Consider the following 20,506-nt stretch of genomic DNA (forward strand, 5'->3'; position numbering starts at 1 on the left):
CAAGGGTGGTTATTTCAAGAGGAGGGCAGTCGTAAATTCTGAGTTTGCCCTCAGCAGGCCATCTTGGTTCATGTCAGACAAAGGCTTGCCCAAAAGCAAAGTCTGAGGAGGGTTTCTATCTCAAGCATCCCTGTTGGGATATTTACCTTCCCTGGCGGGAGAGCGGAAATAGCTCTGAAGGGCGCCATGATGAGGTCTGACGTCCACACGGCAATTTCACAGTCAACAAGACCTTTTCATTCCCATTATCTCAGCTGCAGTGCCCTGATAACCCTGCAACAGGAGATGTTTTCAGAGAGAGAAACAGAAGATGTTCTCAGAGAGAAACTGAGGCCTGGACAAGGTTAAGTGGGCTGCCCCAGGTCAGGTAGCCAATGACCATGTGCCAAAGACTGCAGTGGACAGAACTGTCCTACTCCATCCCAATCCCGCTGGAGGTGGAGGGAGTTGGGGCCAGGATTAGGGATGAGTTGGAAATAAACATATCAGTGCTTTCTACAAGAGTCTAGAAAGCAGAAGCCTTGGCATTCCTTCCTCTCTCTTGCCCAAGTTATTTGAAGATGTCTTTTTCCCCCCTTTACCCACTGTGGGTGGGAATATAAATTGGTACAGCTATTATGGAAAACAGTATGGAGGTTCCTCAAGAACTTAAAAATAGAACTACCATCCGATCCAGCAGTCCCACGAGTGGGTACATAGCCAAAGGAAACGAAATCAGAATCTCAAAGAGCTATCTGCACGCCCATGTTCACTGCAACATTATTCACAATGGCCAAGACATGGAAACCACCCCAGTGTCTATGGATGAAGTCTTCTCTCTCATGTTGGACTATTGTCCAAAAGCAATGGAGAAGAATATGGCCATTCTTCAAGCCTGCACCAGGCGGGTCTAGAGGATTTTCAGGCGTCCGTGACCTAGAAGATGAACCTCTCCAAAAATCCCTGGCAGCTCCAGCTGAGTGCAAAAGAGCGACGGGCAGAATGAAGGTCCCCTGCAAAAGTCCCCTTGCTGCCAAGGAGGCCTGGCTTGAGGCAAGAGTCCCCGGGAGCCAGGAGAGAGTTGCTGAAGGGTGACAAGGGCAGAGGGAGGAACAGACTTAGTCACCCTTGGAGAGCAGGGCTAATCACGGAGCCTCCAGACCAAAGCAGGGCCAGCTGGAAAAACGGCCCGCAGCCACCCCCGCACCCTTCTCCATCCCGCGGTTCCCTGGGGTGTGCACTCCCAGACAGCGCTATTTGTTCTTATCTATATATCCTCTGAGAGAATAATAGGATTCATCAATAATGTCTTGTTTTTGGACTCATTTGGGAAATCAGGAAATTTTCCACAAGAACAGCGTGCTCTCTGATCGATTTTACTATAATATTCTGGACAATGTAATTACAGCTGGATGTCCCCCATAAAAACCAAAGGACTGTTACTGTGCTTTCTGTTATATGGGCAGGCCACTGGGCAAGGCTTCCAAAGGCTGAGCTCGGTGCTGTCGCCTCAGCTCACTACTCTGTATTTCCTCACGGGCCGTAAACGTTCATGGCTCCGGGAAAATGAGGTCAGGCTTCTTTCTGGCTCCTTCTAAGCTCTCTCGGGACACTGGTCTGCAGTGGCGTGCTGTTTGGAATCTGTGCAAAGGAGAAGCTGAGCTGGAATAGAAAGTGCAAAGGCTTTGGGGGTGGGGGGTAACACCTATAAAAGAAAAGATGGGGAAGAGCTGGGGCAGGAGAGCCATTAGACTATGATGCAGACCCCACGGATTTCAGCCAGCCCTGGCAGGGGGCCCCGAAACAGAGCCGGCCTTCGACAGGGGTCTCCACAGGTGGAAATGGCCAGCCCTGGGGCCACCGCCCCGCTCAGTCAAATCCAGGGATTTGCAGAGAGAAGAGTGCCCTGGCTGGCAAGCCAACAGGGATCCCAAAGGACCTAACAGCTGGAGACTGTCAGCTAAGCACCCTCCTGGCCTCTCACGAGGGGAGATCTGAGCTGTGATTCTCTGGGGCTGCTAAAAATAGTGAAAGGGACATTTGGGCTTCGATGGTTGATGTGAACTAAGGGGGATGTGGTACGAAACTGTTAGAGAAGATCTCTAGGCCTTTCTGGACCCAAGAGAATATTAGCAGCGATTTCTTTCTAGAAATTTCCTGCCTAGCAGGAGCTGGTATGTGTCTCTTATTAGATTCGGTTCTTTCCTTTGTCATTGGGTGAGTCAATAAACATCTATGGAGCACTTTCAAAATCTATCTGTTAATATGGCAAAGCCTGGATGAAGGACGAAAGCTGTGAAGTTTGCTGACACTTTAGCCCTGCCTTTAAAGTGCTGGCCCTTAGGGGCGCCTAGGTGGCATAGTCGGTTAAGCCGTAGGTGACTCTTGATTTCTGCTCAGGTCTCCATCTCAGGGTCGTGATCTCAGGGTCCGAGACCAGATTAGAGCCCCGAGCCCCTTGTTAGGCTCCACACTCAGCGCCAAATCTGCTTGCCCCCTCCCTCCCCCTCTGCCCCTCGCCCAAATAAATAATTAAATAAAATCTTTTTTTTTTTTTTTTAAAGAGCTGGCACTTAAGCAACAGATAACAGGAGAAATGAAAGAAATCGTATGACAATTGCTATCGAAAGGAATGCCATTTGGGCTGGATCAGTTAACACAAACAGAGGAATTCCATAAAAATCTCTACAGAGGATGTTCAGGTCTTTCTGGGACCCAAGAGACTATTAGCAGTGATTCCTTCTTATGCATTCACTGCTTAACAGGAGTTAATAACACAGAGAGCCATAAATGCACGCAAGAGGGAGTGATGGCTTCTTCTTTGCAAGGCTCCCCAGGACCCGTTTCCCGGGGCAGCTATCGCCTGAGCTGGGCCATGACAAACCGGTAGGGTCTGAAGGGCCAGATGCAAAGAGAGGGGCGCCCTGCCTGGAGGGAACAGAATGAGCAAAGCCATTGATAAATAACAACAGCGAGGATAATAGCTAGCACGTTTCTAATGCCTATTTGTACCAGGCCCTTTATAAAAGCGTATCTTACTTAAGACTCGAGGCATCTCCACCAAGGAGGTGTTAGGACCCCACCACACAGGGGGAGAGTCTGAGGCTCCGAGAGTTTAGGCGATTCACCTAAAGCTGCAGAGGCGATGACAGATTCAGGATCCGGGGTCGGGTCATCCGGCTTGAAAGCTAATGGCTTGAAAGCCATTCCCCATCCTATGCTGTCCCTAGCGTGGCTGCATTTCAGACCAAAGACACCGTTGGCCACAGAAGGCACCCCACAGGATGAGGCGGGGAAGGAGGAGGGTCTGAGGGATGAGGAAGCGAGGTCCAGCCCGGGAACATCAGGGGCCAGGTGGAAACTTGGATCTGAAATGCAGAGAAGCCCGTGGGGTCAGGGAGGGGTGTGGGAGAGACACAGAAGAGATCACGTCCCCTGGGGGCTTGCCCTGGACATCAGTGGGCCTGCGTGGGAAAGTAGGAGGGGCGTGAGACTGCAAAGGTTGGCTAAATGCTTTGTGGCAGGAGAAGAGCAGATGTTTTGCTGGGCTTCCAGTGGGCTAGAGAAATAAGGGGAGGGGGCAGGGTGGAGACAGCGAGATGAGGCAGGTCCGGCTAGCTAGGAGCCCTTCCTCACGACTCCCCCCGGCCTTTGGAAAAACTACCCCAAACACAGAAGCTTCAGGATGAGTGATTCTTTTTTTTAATTTTTAATTTTTATTTTTTGGTGAAAGCCAATGAAAGAGATTTTCCCGCCACTCACCGTGAGTGACACAGAGCCTCTGGGCTCAGAGCAGGGACCCACGGTGGAGGGACCTTGACAACCCAAGCCCTGGGAACTTGCAGCCGTCATGGGCCAAGCTCTGGGGACTCATGTCAGATTTACCGAATTCTCCAGGGAACAGGGAGGTCCTGCCCAAGCAAGAACCAGCTGAGGATGGAAGGCTCGCCACCCCTGAAGAGCTGTAACAAAGCAAATCCAGGGAAGGGGACGGCAAAGGGCAAAATAGGGAGAGGAGGGAAGAGCCTGGGGTCTGGCTCTGCCCTGAACCCGTTGCTGGGCACTGGAAATCAGAGAACACCTCCGGGTCTCGTGTCTCCACAAGAAGCTCTGGCCCCCCCACCCGAGAGCTGTCGACCTTATGAGGCTGTGGGTGCTCTTGGGAAGAGAGGGCCGGAGGGGAGCCCCATAAAAAGCAGCCTGTGCTGGATAGACAAGGAGGTCAGGAGAGGTCGCGCCAGGCCTGAGACTGACAGGGTCACAGGTGAAGGGACACCCTGGTTTGGTGGAGGGTGATGCCTTCTGAGGGAGTAAGGATAGACCCAGAGGGCCGCTCCCCAGCCTCGGAGATCGAGTGTCCACGATGCCCTTTTTAATAAGTTGTGTCCACTTGGGAAAGTGTCTGTGCCCCGGGGTTGCAGCCCGGTGAGGATGTGCTGCCCACATGGCCGGGCGGCACACTCTGTCCTGGCCGCTGACCCATTTCCCAAGGCCAGGTGACAGGAACCCCACTGCTCAAACTCGTGGCTCCAGGGATAATTAGGTTCTGGACAGGCAGCTCTGTGAAATGATGCTCCCTTCTAAGCGGATGAAGGGCTTCCAGGAGGCAGGGGGAATGTGCTCCCGAGGGGCAGTCGGCCTCCCTTCTGTGACCGTGACTCGGAATGTTCCAGCTGGCTCCCCACGGGCCCAGGCGGCTCTGTCTCCAGCCAAAGAGGACACCGGGCAACTTCACCAGCCAGGGGGCAGGTGAGGGACACTGGGAAGACACCCTCCTCTCTGAGAAACCCCTCCCCGACTCAAGCATGGGGGGCCAAGCCAACACAGGACTCCTTCATTGTCCTTGTCACTGCTGCCCTTGGGAGGAATAGCAGCCCGTCCCTCAGTCCCTCATCTTCATTCAGCAGAGGCTCACCCCGCACTTCACTCTCATCTTTTCTTACGTATCCTGTCTCCGCCAAGCCTCTCCCATCTCCACTCATCTGAAATGCAAACTCCGTGACCCTCCATCGGTGCCCACAGCTTTCCCTTCAGAAGCACTTCCCACTACTCGCCATAGGATACGTTCATTGGTGGGTGTATTTGTTCAATATTGCTTCTGTCATTAGAATGTCACCTGCACGAAGGCAGAGACCTTGCCTGTCTTGTTCTCTGCGGTCTCCTGGAGGCCTAGCAAAGCTCCCAGCCCTGAAGAGTCACTCAGTAAATACCAAAGATCAAGCAGGTGAGCGGATGGCATTGAGACGGTATGTTTCTGGGGCTCAAGGGCGGAGACGATCGTGTTTGGTTTACTATTCTGGTCCCAGTGCCTCACGCGGTCTCTGACACATCACAGACTCTCAAATATTTGTTGGATGAAAGAAGGAAGGAAGGACCAACTTCCATGCCAGCATCCCTGTCGTGTGACTGAGGAAGTGTCCTGGACAGCGTTGGGAGCACCTGGAATGGGCATGAATGAAGAGGAAAGACCTCAAAGAGAAGTCAGGGAGAACCAAGAATGCTCTAGACTCCCAGAGTCACCTGGATCTCTGGTCTAAGATGAGGAGGCTCCTGTCACACAGTGTGAAAGTCAGTGAGCTTCATCATGGAGAGTGACGCTCCGACTAAAAAGGATAGACTCTGTCACCAACTGGCTCTGTGACCTTAATCACAGAACCTCTCTAGGCTCCATAAATGGTTATTTGAATGAATGAATGAATGAATGAATGAATGACGCTGTAGTAACTTCCAGTAGTTCAGCCTTTCAACAGAGCGCGAAGGTGGAGGGGGATGAGATTGACTCAAACATGGTCTTCCAGTGCTATACTTTTCAGAGTATAGACAAAATTCCTTTGCAAGAAATCAGATATATTTAAAGGCAGGAGACTGAGCTTGGAAATAAATATGTGACTCTTCTCCTCTGTCCCCTTCCTTTCATTCTGTTATCTTCTCCAGTTAAGTTCCTGGCTCATCCACATTCTCAGCTCAGAGTGTTGGGTTCACATCCTCCGTTTGGATGGAAGATGGGGTCCTCTTCTCCACAGAGATTAGGTCTGGTGGGTCTGGCTTGGCTTCTGGTCAATAAACTCCTTGTGGGGCTGTTGGGATTGTTATCTTCAATAATCCTGGGTGGCTCAGTGCTTGAGTGTCTGCCTTCCGCTCAGGGCGTGATCCCAGGGTCCTGGGATCAAGTCCTGCATTGGGCTCCCTGCATAGAGCCTGCTTCTCCCTCTGCCTGTGTCTCTGCCTCTCTCTGTGTGTCTCTTATGAATAAAATAATAAATAAATAAATAAATAAATAAATAAATAAATAAATAAATAATCTTAAAAAAAATAACCCAATAAAAACAGATCCCATTGGCTCTCATGAAAAAGATACCTGGAAGTCACGGCCACCACTGACTCATGGGGGTACATTGGGGTTGTGTGTGAGTGATGATGGGGGAATGTTTTAGTCACTTGAAATCCTAAAACTTGGTAACTGGCTCATCTCATCCTCCATGTGTGCTTGAGTTGTTCACATCTGTATCTATTAGAATTATTTACTCCTACTTTCATTTACACCCATGAACTGTTGACTCTCTTTTGATGGTTCTTTGCTATTCTACGTCCATGGTGTTGCACTATGGCACCCCTCAGCAGCCCGGGGTGGGGTGGCGGGAGTATTTACCCCACAGGAGTTAAATGCTCCAAAGGAATGTTTAGGCAACTTGGGACATGTTGTTACCAGGGAGGGCTCAGGCAAGAGCCACGCTTTTTTCTGCTGGTTTGTGCAAACCATTCCCTCTACTTGGAGCCTTCTGCCCTTCCACACCCCACTCACCATTCCCCCATTTGAAGAACCAAAGGTTCTCCAGACCCAAGTCTAAACACCACTTCTTCATGGAAAGCTTTTCTTGAGCTCCCTAAGTAGGTCAAGTGGCCCTGTCTTTGTGTTCTTAATACCCATGCTTCTCCCCTAAAGAAGTGCTGTCTCTATGTGTAATTTTGACTTTTTAAAAAGATTTTATTTATTTATTCATGAGAGACACACACACACACAGAGAGAGAGAGAGAGAGAGAGAGAGAGAGAGAGGCAGAGACACAGGCAGAGGGAGAAGCAGGCTCCATGCAGGGAGCCTGACGTGGGACTCAATCCAAGGACTCCAGGATCACGCCCTGGGCCAAAGGCAGGTGCTGAACCACTGAGCAACCCAGGGATCCCCAGTAATTTTGACTTTTGATTAACTACATATTTAAAGAAACAAATCTGGTGAGACTAATGTTTTTTTATTTGGGGTTCAACTTGCCAACATATAACCCAGTGCTCACCTGTCAAGTGTCCCCTCAGTGCCGTAGGTGAGATTAATCTTAATAACGTATTTTATTCAGTTTGACTGTATCAGACCCTCAGGGATGCCATAACAAAGCACCACAAACTGGGTTGCTTAAGCCACAGAAGTGATTTGTCTCCCAGCTGTGGAGGTGAGAAGTTGGAAATCATGGTATCCACAGGGTTGGTTCCTTCTGGGGTCTATGAAGGAAGGGTCTGGTCCACGCTACTCTCCTAGCTTCTGGTGGTTCACTGTAAACCTCTGGCATTCCTTGGCTTGCAGCGAAGGATCTTGGGTCTTGGGTCTTCACATTGTCTTCCCTTCATTTGAGTAACAGATACTTTCTCATCACATGCTGTTCCTTTTATAAGGACACCAGACAAAGTCACTCTACTTGACCTTGTGAAACTCATTGTAACTAATTACATTTGCAGTGACTCGATCTCCCAATAAAGAGTCACATTCTGAGTACTGAGGATTAGCACTTTGATGGATGGATTTTGGGGGGGCACAGTTCAACCCATAACATCAAGCTATTTTAAATATTCTCATTTCATCATGTAATCAGAATAAAAATTATTGAGATTTTAATTTAATTTTAATTTTACTTCATTCTCAGTCTTTGGAATCTGGTAATGGACTTTACATATATATATGTATGTGTATATATATATATGTGTGTGTGTGTTTTATATGCCAAATAGCTTATCCTTAGAGCATAAATTTTCATTAGAAATATTTTATCTGCATTTAGAGGTCATAAAATTTCCAGTGGAAAGTAAGATTCTCATATCCAAATTTTACAAAGCACACTTAAAAGTTTTGCAGTAACCTAATTAAGTACCAAGAGAATCATTTTCCTTTGGTATTTGTGGAGTGCAGGCACACAGTGGGTCTTCAGTTTTGAAGGCAGATGTAATCACTGGTCATGGCCTCCTTTCTATCCCACTGTGGGCATGAGGGATGGTCCTCACTGACATTGCCGGCTGGATCTCTGATGTTTCATACTTCTAGATTTTTTTCCCATTGTTCCATGAGCCAGTAAATTATATTACTTTGTTTTTGCCAATTTGAATGGAGTTTTCTGGCCACCTGCTATGAAGAATGCTAATCATTGGGATGCCTGGGTGGCTCAGAGGGTTAAGCATCTGCCTTTGGCTCAGGTCATGATCTCAGGGTCCTGGGATGGAGCCCCACATCAGGCTCCCTGCTCTGTGGGAAGCCTGCTTCTCTCTCCCTCTCCCTCTGCTCGATGCTCCCCCTGCTTGTGTTCTTTCTCTTTCTCTGTCAAAGAAATGAATAAAATCTTAAAAAAAAATGAATGCTAGCTATCACAGCAAAACAAGATCTCATGAATTCACATGTCTGGAGTCACCATGTTCATCCTACAGATAAGGAGACAGGCTTAGAGAGCCTGAGCAACATTCCCCAAGCCAGGAAGCAGGAGCTCTAGGATTTACCCGCATTTCTTCCTGCCTCCAAGAGGGGTGGCGTTTCTAAGAGTCCCCACTGCCCCCTAAGTGCAGGACACAAACAAACCAGAGAAAGGAAGAAAGGCAATAGTCAGGCTATAGAAAGATGACACCAAAGCACCAAACAAAGGGGGGGGGGGTACTTCCTATGCATCACAAAAAAAGGGAAATTAATTACATTCATGTACATGGAATGAAAAGAACTAGCCTTAAAATAGGGAGGCTGAGTAAAAACTCTTAAGAGATGTGCTTTAATGAGTGGGGGGAAATAATTAGGAATTATTATGTCAATTGCATGCAATTAGGGGCTCTTAAAGTATTCAAGAGTACTGAAAATGATTTGAGGTTTTACATGATTTTACCACTCCCCTGGATATGCTCTCTGCCCAACTGGTAGTGTTGTGGTTGCTGATGGCTCCTTATCATGCCCACAGAAAATGGATCCATTTGAAAACCTACACTGGAACTCAGTGAGCATTGTCCTGTGCACTTGATGAATCATTTGGGACAAACTAAATATTGGAATGAACTGGGAGGACTCCCAGGGAAAGGAAACCATGCATCCTAGAGTATAGCAGGCCAGGCCTGGAGACATGAGCCCCTTCCCTAGCATGGACTGGGAGGCCTATTCTCAGAGGATATCTCATTAGTCCTCACACTTCTCTCCTGGCTGGGGAAACCGAGGCTCAGAGAGCTTGAGGAACTTGCCCGGGTCATGCAGCCAGCCCACAGGGGACAGAGTTTTGCTTCACTATCCTTTAGAAGCCCAAAAATGTAGATTTAGAGAGCCTGGTGGTTTTCCCATTTCGCATTTCTTTCTTATTTTTCTTTATATCTCCCTTAGTGCTTTGTTATGTCTGTGTAATTCATCCAGGTCCCACCACCTTGTGTTCTCATAAGGTGACACAGGAACACTAACCGCATAATTGGGAGGTCTCAGATGTGTTGATAAGCAGGTCACCCAAGCAGAAGGCCTGAAATGCTTGAGACATCAGAAAGCTTCCTGGTGGGACATGGGAAAGGACAATCCACTCCCAATTTCATTGACTGCTCTGTAGAGTTTTCCAGCAGCAATGAATGAATTCAAGCACCTTTTAGGGGATTCATGAGAAATATATTTTTTTCTGGAACAATAGGGCACTTTGGAACTTCAAGTCTCTGATCCCCACTTAGAGTTGGGTGAGCTCAAGGGCTCCACTTACTCTATGTGAGAATCAGTTTCCTCGTCTACAAAGTGGTCAAATAGTCCCAACCACACGGTGGTTGTTAGGTGAATCACATCTAGGTAACGTTTAGACGTTTCTCTTCCTAACTGCCTCCCCTCCCTGTGAAAGCAGTCAGTATATCTGTGCTTTATACACAAAAATAGGATTTTTTTCATCATCTAAGAACCAGTTTGCACACTGAGGTCTGCATCGGCTCATGCCGTCCTTCTCCATCAGCCGCTGGATCCAATGCCTCTGTTTCCAAAACAAACCATCAGTGTTCAGACTTGCTACCCAGGCTACTTTACTTTCAAGTCACTTTCTTCAAGTGCCCAAGAAACACGGGGGCAGATCTGAAGACCTCTAAACCACATCCTTGTGCATGTTGTATGTCCCTGTATCTCTTTGCAAAGTTAGAGAGCCTGCCCTTTCTGGCTGCAGATTTAATTTCCTTGGCACTGGCAGTCTTTCCGGTTTGGTCCGTCTGAGCTTTCCAATAGGCAATCACGGGGCTTATAGAGGTTTTCCTCACCGGTGTTTTGAGGGTGTGGGGCATAAACACGTCTTGTGGCTACTCTGTCCAGTGCAGTCCCCAGGCTACAGGACAGGAGAATAGTGAGCATCTAATGCTTTTTTAAAAAAAAAAAGATTTTATTTATTCATTTGACATGGAAAGAGAGAGAGAGCACAAGCAAAGGGAACAGCAGAGGGAGAGGGAGAAGTAGGCTCCTCACCAAGCAGGGAGCCCAATGTGGGGCTCAATCCCAGGACCCCAGGAGTATGACCTGAGCCAAAGACAGATGCCCAACTCACTGAGCCACCCAGGTGCCCCTCTAATGCTTTTCTTGTTATTGTTGTTAAACAGTTATAAGTCAAGGATACACAATAAAAATAATATATTAATAATTTGTTATTGAAGTCTAGAAGTTGGTCTCCTTGAATTAGGGGAAAAAATCACTGTTATAAAGGACTCATTCACTTACTTAGTAGACAGTTATGGAATCCTTGATATGTCTTCTGTTCTAAGCCATGGAAATGCAGAAGTGAATGAAGCAGTCAGCATTCTTAGAACTAAGCTAAGTGTTGGAGACAGGATAAACCAGTAAATGCCCAGTGATTGGTATCATGAAGCGAATGCAAGAGGGCAAAGGCTTGGAGAATAGGAACAGAGTACTACTGCCTTTGAGGAGGTGGCATTTAATAAGGCAGGGCCAGGTGAGGGAGGTTGGGAAGGCCCTACTATGTATGTGGAAGGGAGAGAAGGCAAAAGGCCTTCCTGTATTAGAGAAGCAGGAAGAAGGTTGAGGTGGCTAGCACAGACAGACCGATGTGGAAATGGGCAGGCTTGATGGTAGGTAACCACCAGGGGCCCCCCAGGCCACTGAGGCAAGCTTACAGTCATTCTAAGTACAATGGGAAGCCTCTGGAAGGCAGGGGAATGACAGGATCTGGCTTGTAAAGAATAGACTATACACAGCAACCAGGAAGGGGAGCCACATGGAGAAGGATCTCTGGAAGATGTGATGGGGACTTGGAACCAGTCATGGTACTAGGAGCTTTGCAATCTGGAACCTATACTTACTTACCATTTATTTATTTATTGGAACCTGTACTTTAAAGAGTCATGAAAAATATGCAGTCACCACATTTTGTATTCACACCTGGTCTAACCAGTCTTGAAAGCACTTTGCAATATAGATGAGTAGAAACAACTCACAAACATAAACCCCCAGTAATGGCAGGAGGCAGTACGTGTGAATCAAAAGCATGATAGAGAGAGTGACATACATTCAAACCTTTATTGAGGGCTTCCTGTGGACAGATCCTGAGTTAAGCACTTAATGTCATCCTATGTCATTTCTGAACTTCATCTCAACCCTCTAGGATATGTACCAATATCCCCAAGTGGGCAAGTGCAGCAAGTGAGGTCTAACTAGAAAGCAGCAGACCCAGGATCGAATCCAGCCCTATCTGGTCTTGAACTGCAGCCCAGCTGGTCAGCTGAATGCTCTTTCTCTAGAAGGTGCCCTCTGAGGTCCCGTTCAGGTCTAGGCTTTGTGAGTCTATGGTGTTATCCCAGTCATCAGGGTGGGCTGAAGTTCCTGGCCCTATGGAGAGGCCTCTGAACATCCCGAAGGGAAGGAACTGTGTCTTTCTTACCCATAACTCCCACTGGCCGGCACAGTACCTGGCTCATGGTAAATCCTCAATGGTATCTGTTCAATGAGGAAATGAATGAACAAATGAATGAACTCAAGTCATTCACTCTCTTCCAAACCAGAAGCAGGTCTGCCTCTTTGCACCATGTTGCTCAGGCGTAGAATTAGCAGGTAACTTGCCTGAAGGCGTGCGGTAGCTGGCTGGAAATTTTCATTCATTTATTCATACATGAATGTGATAAATATTTAACAAATGCATGCCATGTATAAATTTTTGTTGAGTGAAGGTGTTCGCCTCTTTCCAAATGATAGAAAGTCAAGCTGAAAAGCAAAAAACCCAAAAAACTCAATATAACACTTAAAAATTTTGATTCCAGAGTTCCAGTTCAGATGCTTACCACCTGGATGAACTTGATCTACTGAGACTCAGCTGCTTCAGCTGCAAAATGTGGCTAATCATATTTTTTTCATGAGGTCATGAGAACCAAATGAAAAGGGTATACAAAGTCCCCATAATATAGATTCTATATAGTTAAGTCATATTAACTATTATTGCTACTGCTACTGTTATTATTAGTCTATTTCCCTTATTCTCTTTTTTAACTTTTATTTAAATTCTGTTAATTAATATATAGTGTATTATTTCAGAAGTAGAGTTCAGTGATTCATCAGTTACATATAACACCCAGTGCTCATTATATCATGTTCCCTCCTTAATGTCATCATCTAATTACTCCATCCTCCCACCTATCATCCCTCAATCAACCCTCAGTTTGCCTCCTATACTTAAGAGTCTCTTATGATTTGTCTTCCTCTCTGATTTTGTCTTGTTTTTTCTCTCCCTTCCCCCATGCTCCTCTGTTTTGTTTCTTAAATTCCACGTATGAGTGAAATCATATGATAATTGGCTTCCTCTGATTGATTTATTTCACTCAGCACAATACCCTCTAGTTCCATCCACATCATTGCAAGTGGTAAGATTTCAATTTTTTGATGGCTGAATCATATTTCATTACACACACACACACACACACACACCACTTCTTTATCCTTGGGGCTCTTTCCATATTTTGGCTATTGTGGACATTGCTGCTATAAACATTGGGGTGCCGGTGCCCCTTTGGATCACTGTGTTTGTATCTTTGGGATAAATACCTAGGCAATTGCTGGGTCATAGTGCTGTCCTTTATTTTCACAAGAATCTGTCTCCTTATTTTTGGCCTTTGTCTTTCTCTTCTCCACCCCCTGACTTCCATGGAGAAAGAAGAAAGGAAAGTCAATGCTATGAGCCCTGCCATTAGTTAGATTATAAAAGCCCCTGCAAACACGTGAGGTATTATTTTATTAAATATCATTTCCCACTTCATCTATCTGAATCAAGCCTGTTTAATTTAATGAAAGCACTCCAGTAATAGCATAAGACATATTATAGTTTTAATAAATACCACCAAAGCAGTGTTAACCATCCACCAAAATAAAGCAATTATGCCAAAGAGTCGAAAAGGGGCATTTGTCAGAATGCAACATGATGACCTGTTGACTAGAGGCATTCGACTGAATCCCATTTGCAGATGCAAATCAAACTCTAACACAAGATAGCTGTAACATCGTTCACGGCAAACAGTGGGGCCTGTAACTGTTAGGATTGCATGAAGTCACCGCCGTTATTTGCTCGGCCTTCGACTTTCCCGGAGCCTTCGTGGCAGAGAGGCATATTGAGAAATGAGCAGGAAAGAAAGAGCACAGTTTCACATTTGTGCCGTTTGCACATTGTGTCAGCTGGAGATATAATAATGCTGGCTGTTTTATTTTGCTATTTGAAGTGGAAGGTAAAAATCTAATAAGTTTTTTTATGGCTTTGGTAAGAAATGACCACGAACTTAGTGGCTTCCAGCAACATAAATTTAGCATGTTCCAATTCTGGAGGTCAGGAATGTAAGATAGCTTCTCTAGGCGAAGGTCGAGGTGCTGGCAGGGCCCCATTCCCAGCTGAGGCTCTAGAGGAGGATCCTTCCCCTGCCTTTTCCAGCTTCTGGTGGCCTCCTGCATTCTGTGGCTCGTGGCCACTTCCTCCATCTGCAAAGCTGTGGCTCCAACTTCTGCCTTCATCATCACATCTCCTTTCGAAACTCTGACCCTCCTTCCTCCTGCTTATAAAACCCCTTGTGACTGCTCCTGATAATCTAGGATAACTGGATAGAAAGTTCCTTTTATCAACTAAGGTAATATAGTCACAGTTCCCAGAAATTAGGATGTGGACATCTTTGGGTGACCATTATCCTGTCTGCCACAGAGGGAGGAATAAAATACATATAAATACAGGGGAATGATTCCAAATCTTCTAGGAAATAAGTAGAATGCCATCTGACCTTCTAGAACATTTTTCCTGAAATGTATCCCCATGACAGGATCCAGGTCCTGAGCAGCCAAGTTCTCAACCCACAGTGGTTTCTATTTCCCTAGTTGGACCCTGACTGATACAGATGGGGGAAAATTATTTTAAGTAGACTTCAGAGGAAAGTAGACACTTATTTTAATGATAATATCACTATTCAGATTGGTTCTGAAATTCCTTTCTCTTTGAAAATTGTCTTAAAGCCACATTTTCAAGTCAAAAAATAAAAAATAAACCAGTGTATTAATTTCCTGGAGCTGCCATAACAAATTACTACAAACATGGTGGCTTAAGACAAAATAGATTTATTCTCTTAGTTCTGTAGGCCAGAAATCTGCAGTTAAGGTGTCAACAGAGCCTTACTCTCTTTGAAGTGTCTCAGAGAGAACACTTTGTTGTCTGCTCCAGCTTCTGCTGTCTCCAGGAACACCTGGGCTCATGGCCGCATCACTCCCATCCCTACCTCTGTCTTCACATGGCATTCTCTTGGCTCTCCTAAATCTCCTCCTGTCTCTTTCTTAGAAGACACTTGTCATTAGATTCAAGGCCCACCCGAAGAATAAAAGATGATCTCACCCTGAGATCCTTAATTACCTCTGCAATGACCCTTTCCCCAAATAAACTCACACTCACCATTTCTTCAGAATAGGACGCAGACGTGGACCTTTTCTGGGGGAGGGAGGGGGCACTGTGTAACACACTACGACCAGTTTCATTGCTTTATGGTCAGTTTGGAAGATCTCGTACACAGATACACACACATATGTGCACATGTGCGCACACACGCACTCATTACTCAACTTTATCATCAACTTTATTCACCCGACTCAGCTCTCCATGTTTTTCACTGTTTGCAAAAATTAAATCAACTCCTAAAAGAGTTGAGGAATAATGGAATGATAAATGATGGAAAGCCTTATCACAGCAGCATAAATAGAGATGAAGAATGATTTGCCAACGTCACAAAAGCTGGTCCATGGAAAAGGTGTGTTCTGACGTCCGTCATTCGCAAAGGCTGACTCCACCGATCAGCAGGAAAGGGATTTGAGTCTCTTTACTTGAAAAGTGTGCTCAGTCCACTTTACACTCCTTCTCTGCCCTCACTCAGCAGTTGCTTTTTCTGTTTTTAATCCAAAATATGTTTTCTCATTTATTCTTAGCACTCATTCGCCTGCCAAGTTAAATATGGTTAAGACGGCTATTGGTCTTGTGATTATTTTTAAGGGTACAGGGAGGCCCTTCCTAAAGGCATAGTTTTCACAGGATCATCTGAATTTGTGTCATCGTCCGTGTCCTGGTTCAAGTCAATGAACCACAAACAGTGACGTGGATGAGGCCTTTAGATGAGTTACGGAGATTATACTCTAATTCTTGGTTCAGAGCAAATAGAATCCTTAATGAAAATATAGCTGCACTGACTAATGCTCACCAAAAATAAACCGGAAAAGAGCATTAGATGTAGAAATAGAACAAGTAATTGCCCTGAGTTTTAAAAAGGGAGAAATGTGCTTTGTAGATGAGTCAAATTCCGATTAGCTTTTAGCGTAAGTGAGAAACCAAGTCCCATGTAGACTACTCGGAGAGTCTTCGGAAAGCGAAGGAGAGGGAACTGCAGAGCTTTAAGTGAGCACTGGGTGTTAGGCTGTATGCTGGCAAGTTGAATTTAAATAAAAAATAAAAAATAAAAATAAATAAAACAAAACAAAAGAGCGCACCCTAGTGACCGGTTCAACAGCACCGCTCTCCCCATGGCGGTGCTGGGGAAGGCTTGTCTCGCAATATAAAGACACTAGAAAAAGGGTTTGTACAGCATTAATTAAAATGTAAAGAAGAAAGAGCCCCTAAAATCTTCTCTTTCCTCTCGTTTCTAAAATTGTGAGTAGCCAAGTGTGTCACTGGCCATACAAGGATATGGATTATTCTCGCAAAACACTAATCTGACACATATTTTATGAAACTCATAATAGACTTTCTCCTGATGAATTAAAGCCACCGGTCACTGTGCGGAGGCCGTTATATACATCTCCAATATTTACGACAACGCTGCCCTGTTATAGATAAGGAAATTAGGTCTCAGAAAAGCAAAGACTTTACCCAAGGCCACAAATGGAATTACCTCAATTCCAAAATGCCATTGACTGTGGGACTCGCCATTGATTTCATAACTGCTTCACAGGGACCAACAAAAAATACACTTCATTAAGTGTACAGCTCAGTTGTAAGATCAATCGTGCTTTCAAAAACATTAAAATTTGAAGGGAAAAAAAAGAGCATTTGAAATCCACAGAAATGTGGCAAATGTCAGCCCTGAGGAAGGGCTTCCAATCAAGGTCTCTCAGGACCCAAGACCCAGGCTCCCTGCACGACCACCGGCTTGCTCGCTGCTGTATGCGTTGGGGCCAAGGACCGAGAACCATAACCAGCACCACACTGTACCATAAACCACGTTTTCAGCCCCCGGTATTTCTTGTTAGTTCTTTTGTAAGCTGTGGCAGCAAGGACTTTTTTTTTAATCTAATATCAGGCATCAGTGATTCATCAGCATCCTCTTGATCCACTTCCTTATGCTGCAAATGTTGTGAGTCAGAACCCATGCTGGGCCCCCGAGGGACAGTGGAGAGCAGAACTCTGTCTTCAAGGAGCTTCCATGGGGGTTGGAAGAGGTGGGAAGATGGGAGGCAGGGGCATTAGCAAGCAATCACTCAAAGTGAGGAGAGGCGCAACTGAGGTATGTGCTGTGCAGAGGAAGTTCTCAGTGCTCTGGGGGCTTCTCTGAGGGGTTCTGATCTACTGGAGGAAATCACGCATGGCATTCCTGAACCGAGGTCCAGGAAGTGAGGAGGAGTCACTTCTGCTAAAAGGAAAAGGAAGAGCATGCTCAGTAGAGGACAGAGTGTGTGCAAGGGCCCTGTGGTGAGAGAAGGGGTACAGGAAGTGGAAGTAGGTCGGTGTCACTGTAGTGCAGGGAGTGAGGAGGCTGGTGAGGTGGCAGGTACATGATGGACAGTTTCAAAGGCCACCAGGCCATTGTCCAGAGCAGTAGGTAAGAGTATGGCCTCTGGAGCCCAACTCCTTGGGTTCAGATCCTTACTTTACCACTTATTAGCTGTGTTACTTTATCTGTTTGCTCGTATGAAATATGAGGATATTAAGGAGATGATTAAATTATTTAATCCTGGTGTGTATAAAACTTTTTAGAACAGTGCTTGGCATATACTTAGTGAGATAGATAGATAGATAGATAGATAGATAGATAGATAGATAATAGATAGATAGATAGATAATAGATAGATAGATAATAGATAGATAATAGGTAGTAATAGATTAATAGATAATAGATTAATAGATAGATAATAGATAGATAGATAGATAGATAGATAGATGATAGGCAGGCAAGAAGCTTCAGGTTGGCCAGTTAGAATTGTTGCAGTAGTCCGGGTGACACTTGAAAAATGATGTTCGAGTAGAGTTGGAGAGAAGCGGACAGAATGAAGAGACAAGAGACAAAATCCACAGGACGTGGAAAGCAAGAAGGGCTCATCCTGGTCGGTATCATTTTTACCACTCAACAGCTCAGAACCTGAGAATGCAAGACTCAAGGCAAAAGCAAGAAAGAATTTTTTGAGAAAGCCAGAAAATTAAAACCAGCAATGACAACAACAACACAACAGATCTTTAAAAGAAAAAACTCAGGGACGCCAGGGTGGCTCAGTGGTTGAGCATCTGCCTTGGGCTCGGGGCGTGATCCCAAGGCCTGGGATCAAGTCCCACATAGGCTCTCCTTAGGGAGCCCACTTCTCTGCCAGTGAGCTTCTCCCTCTGCCTGTGTCTCTGCATTTCTCTGTGTGTCTCTCATGAATAAATAAATAAAATCTTTTAAAAAAGAAAAGAAAGAAAAAACCCTGCATTACTACCAAGGTTACCAACTTTGCATTCACCTATTGATGGTGAAATAACAGCAGTTTTCAGACAGGGCGGCCATCTTCACATCTGCAGAAATCAACATTGGGCAAGTCAGGGGTAAAGGCATTTTGCTAGGTAATCAGCAATGGCCAGGAAGTGCCCAAGGATTCATTTGTTTGGGTACTAGAACTAGGCAGGATGATCCTATTCTTTTGTTTTATTTTGTTGTTTCTATTTCATCTCGGGATGCGGTGTTTTATATTTTTTCCTCCCATGAGGCATGATGGGTACGCTTATTGATTTCTAGTGGAGGCATGCAAAGAGGCAGTTTTGCTTCTGCACTGCCTGTCCCACTTCATTCCGCCACCTCCAGTGCTGAGGGGTCTTCTCCTCTGCACATCCTTCTTCAGTCTTTGCTGGATCCTGGAGGATCCATTTGGGAGGTCCTCAAAAAGCTCTCCGGGCTCTTCTCTGGCGCTGGACTTTGTACATACAAGGGGCTTTGAGTAGCCGAATTCAAGGCCATGGTGGAAGAAGGTGGTTGGGAAGCTTCTGGCATGATTCAGAGTCCTAGCAAGGTAGTGTAGTGGCTTGGGCAGTGTCCTCAAAATTCATGTCCACACAGAATGTCAGAATGTGACTTTATTTGGAAATAGGGTCTTTGCAGGCATAATTAATTAAGGCATCTGGAGAAGAACTCATCCTGGATTTGGGGCCCAAATCCAATGACTGGCACCCTAAGAAGAGGAGGGATACAGAGGAGAAGGTGATGTCAAGATGGAGGCAGAGATTGGAGACATGCGTCTATACGCCAACGAAGGCCAGGAGGTAGGCCAGAAGCTAGAGGAAGCAAGGAAGGATTCTTCCCACTGGAACTTTGGAGCGAGCATGGCTCTGACAGCACCTTGATTTTACATTTCTGGCCTCAAAAGCTGTGAAAGAAGAAACTTCTGTTGTTTAAGCCACCGTGTTTGTGGTGATTTGTTATGGCAGCAGGTGGAGAAATACAGGTGGCGTGTTGGTGCAGGAGATGGAGAAGGGCTCAGAAGAAAGACAGAGGGATGGGTGGGGATCTCAGACAGGAACCCCCTCTCCCTCCCACCCCAACAGATTGACTTTCAGGACCAACCTAGGGCAGAGTATGAGTTCAGAATCAAGGAGAAGACTGCCGAACAATAAAGACCAACTTAGACGGGATGGCAAAACTTGCTGTCTACCAAAACCTTTTCTCCCCTTCTTCCTCTTAGTAACAGGCCTGCCCCGGCCAAGCGCTAGCTGGATACATGGCCACCCAGCTGCAGACCGCACTTCCCACACTCCTCTCCAGCACGACCGGTCCACATGCCGAGATTCTTACCAATATTAGGTCAAAGACAGTGACAGCTGCAATTTGGAGTTTTGACTCTACAACTGGGCGTGTGTTGCCCTTGCCTCTTCCCATGAGCTGGAATGTAAAAGTGGTGCCAACGAGCCAGGTCTAACCAGACAGACAAGAGCTCCCCTCTAGGGCTTGACTAACATGAGAGCCACCAGCCACGTGTGCTACTGAGCCCTGAAATGTGGCTCTTCCAAACTGACATCTCTAAGTATGCAAGATACACTGGATGTCAAAGACCCAAGACCAAAAAAAAAAAAAAAAAAGAAAGAAAAGAAAAAAAAGAATGTAAAATAGCTCCTTAATTCTTATTTTGATTACATGTTGAAATGATAAACTTTCAGACATGAGCTGAATACCACATGATATTAAAATTAATTTCCCCTGCTTCGTTGTACTTTTTTTTCATTGCACTTTTTTAAATGTTGCTACGAAATCAAAAATTGCAGCTCCCATTGTATTTCTGCTGGAAATAGCAAAGCTATGACCCACGGGCCAAAGCCCACCCACCACCTGTTTTCAAAAACCAAGTTCTGTTGGCGCTCAACCGCGTCCGTGCGTTTACACTTAGTCTCTAGCTGCTCTAGTGCTACAATGGCAGAGTCAACGCATCACAACAGAGGCCACAAAGCTGGAGATATTTATTGTCTGGCCCTTTACAGAAAATATTTACTGATTCCTGATCTACAAGGATGGTTGACTTCAGAAGAGAAGCAATCTGGGTCG

The sequence above is a fragment of the Nyctereutes procyonoides genome, unplaced genomic scaffold, assembly GCF_905146905.1.
Source record: "Nyctereutes procyonoides isolate TBG_1078 unplaced genomic scaffold, NYPRO_anot_genome, whole genome shotgun sequence".
Lineage (NCBI taxonomy): Eukaryota > Metazoa > Chordata > Mammalia > Carnivora > Canidae > Nyctereutes > Nyctereutes procyonoides.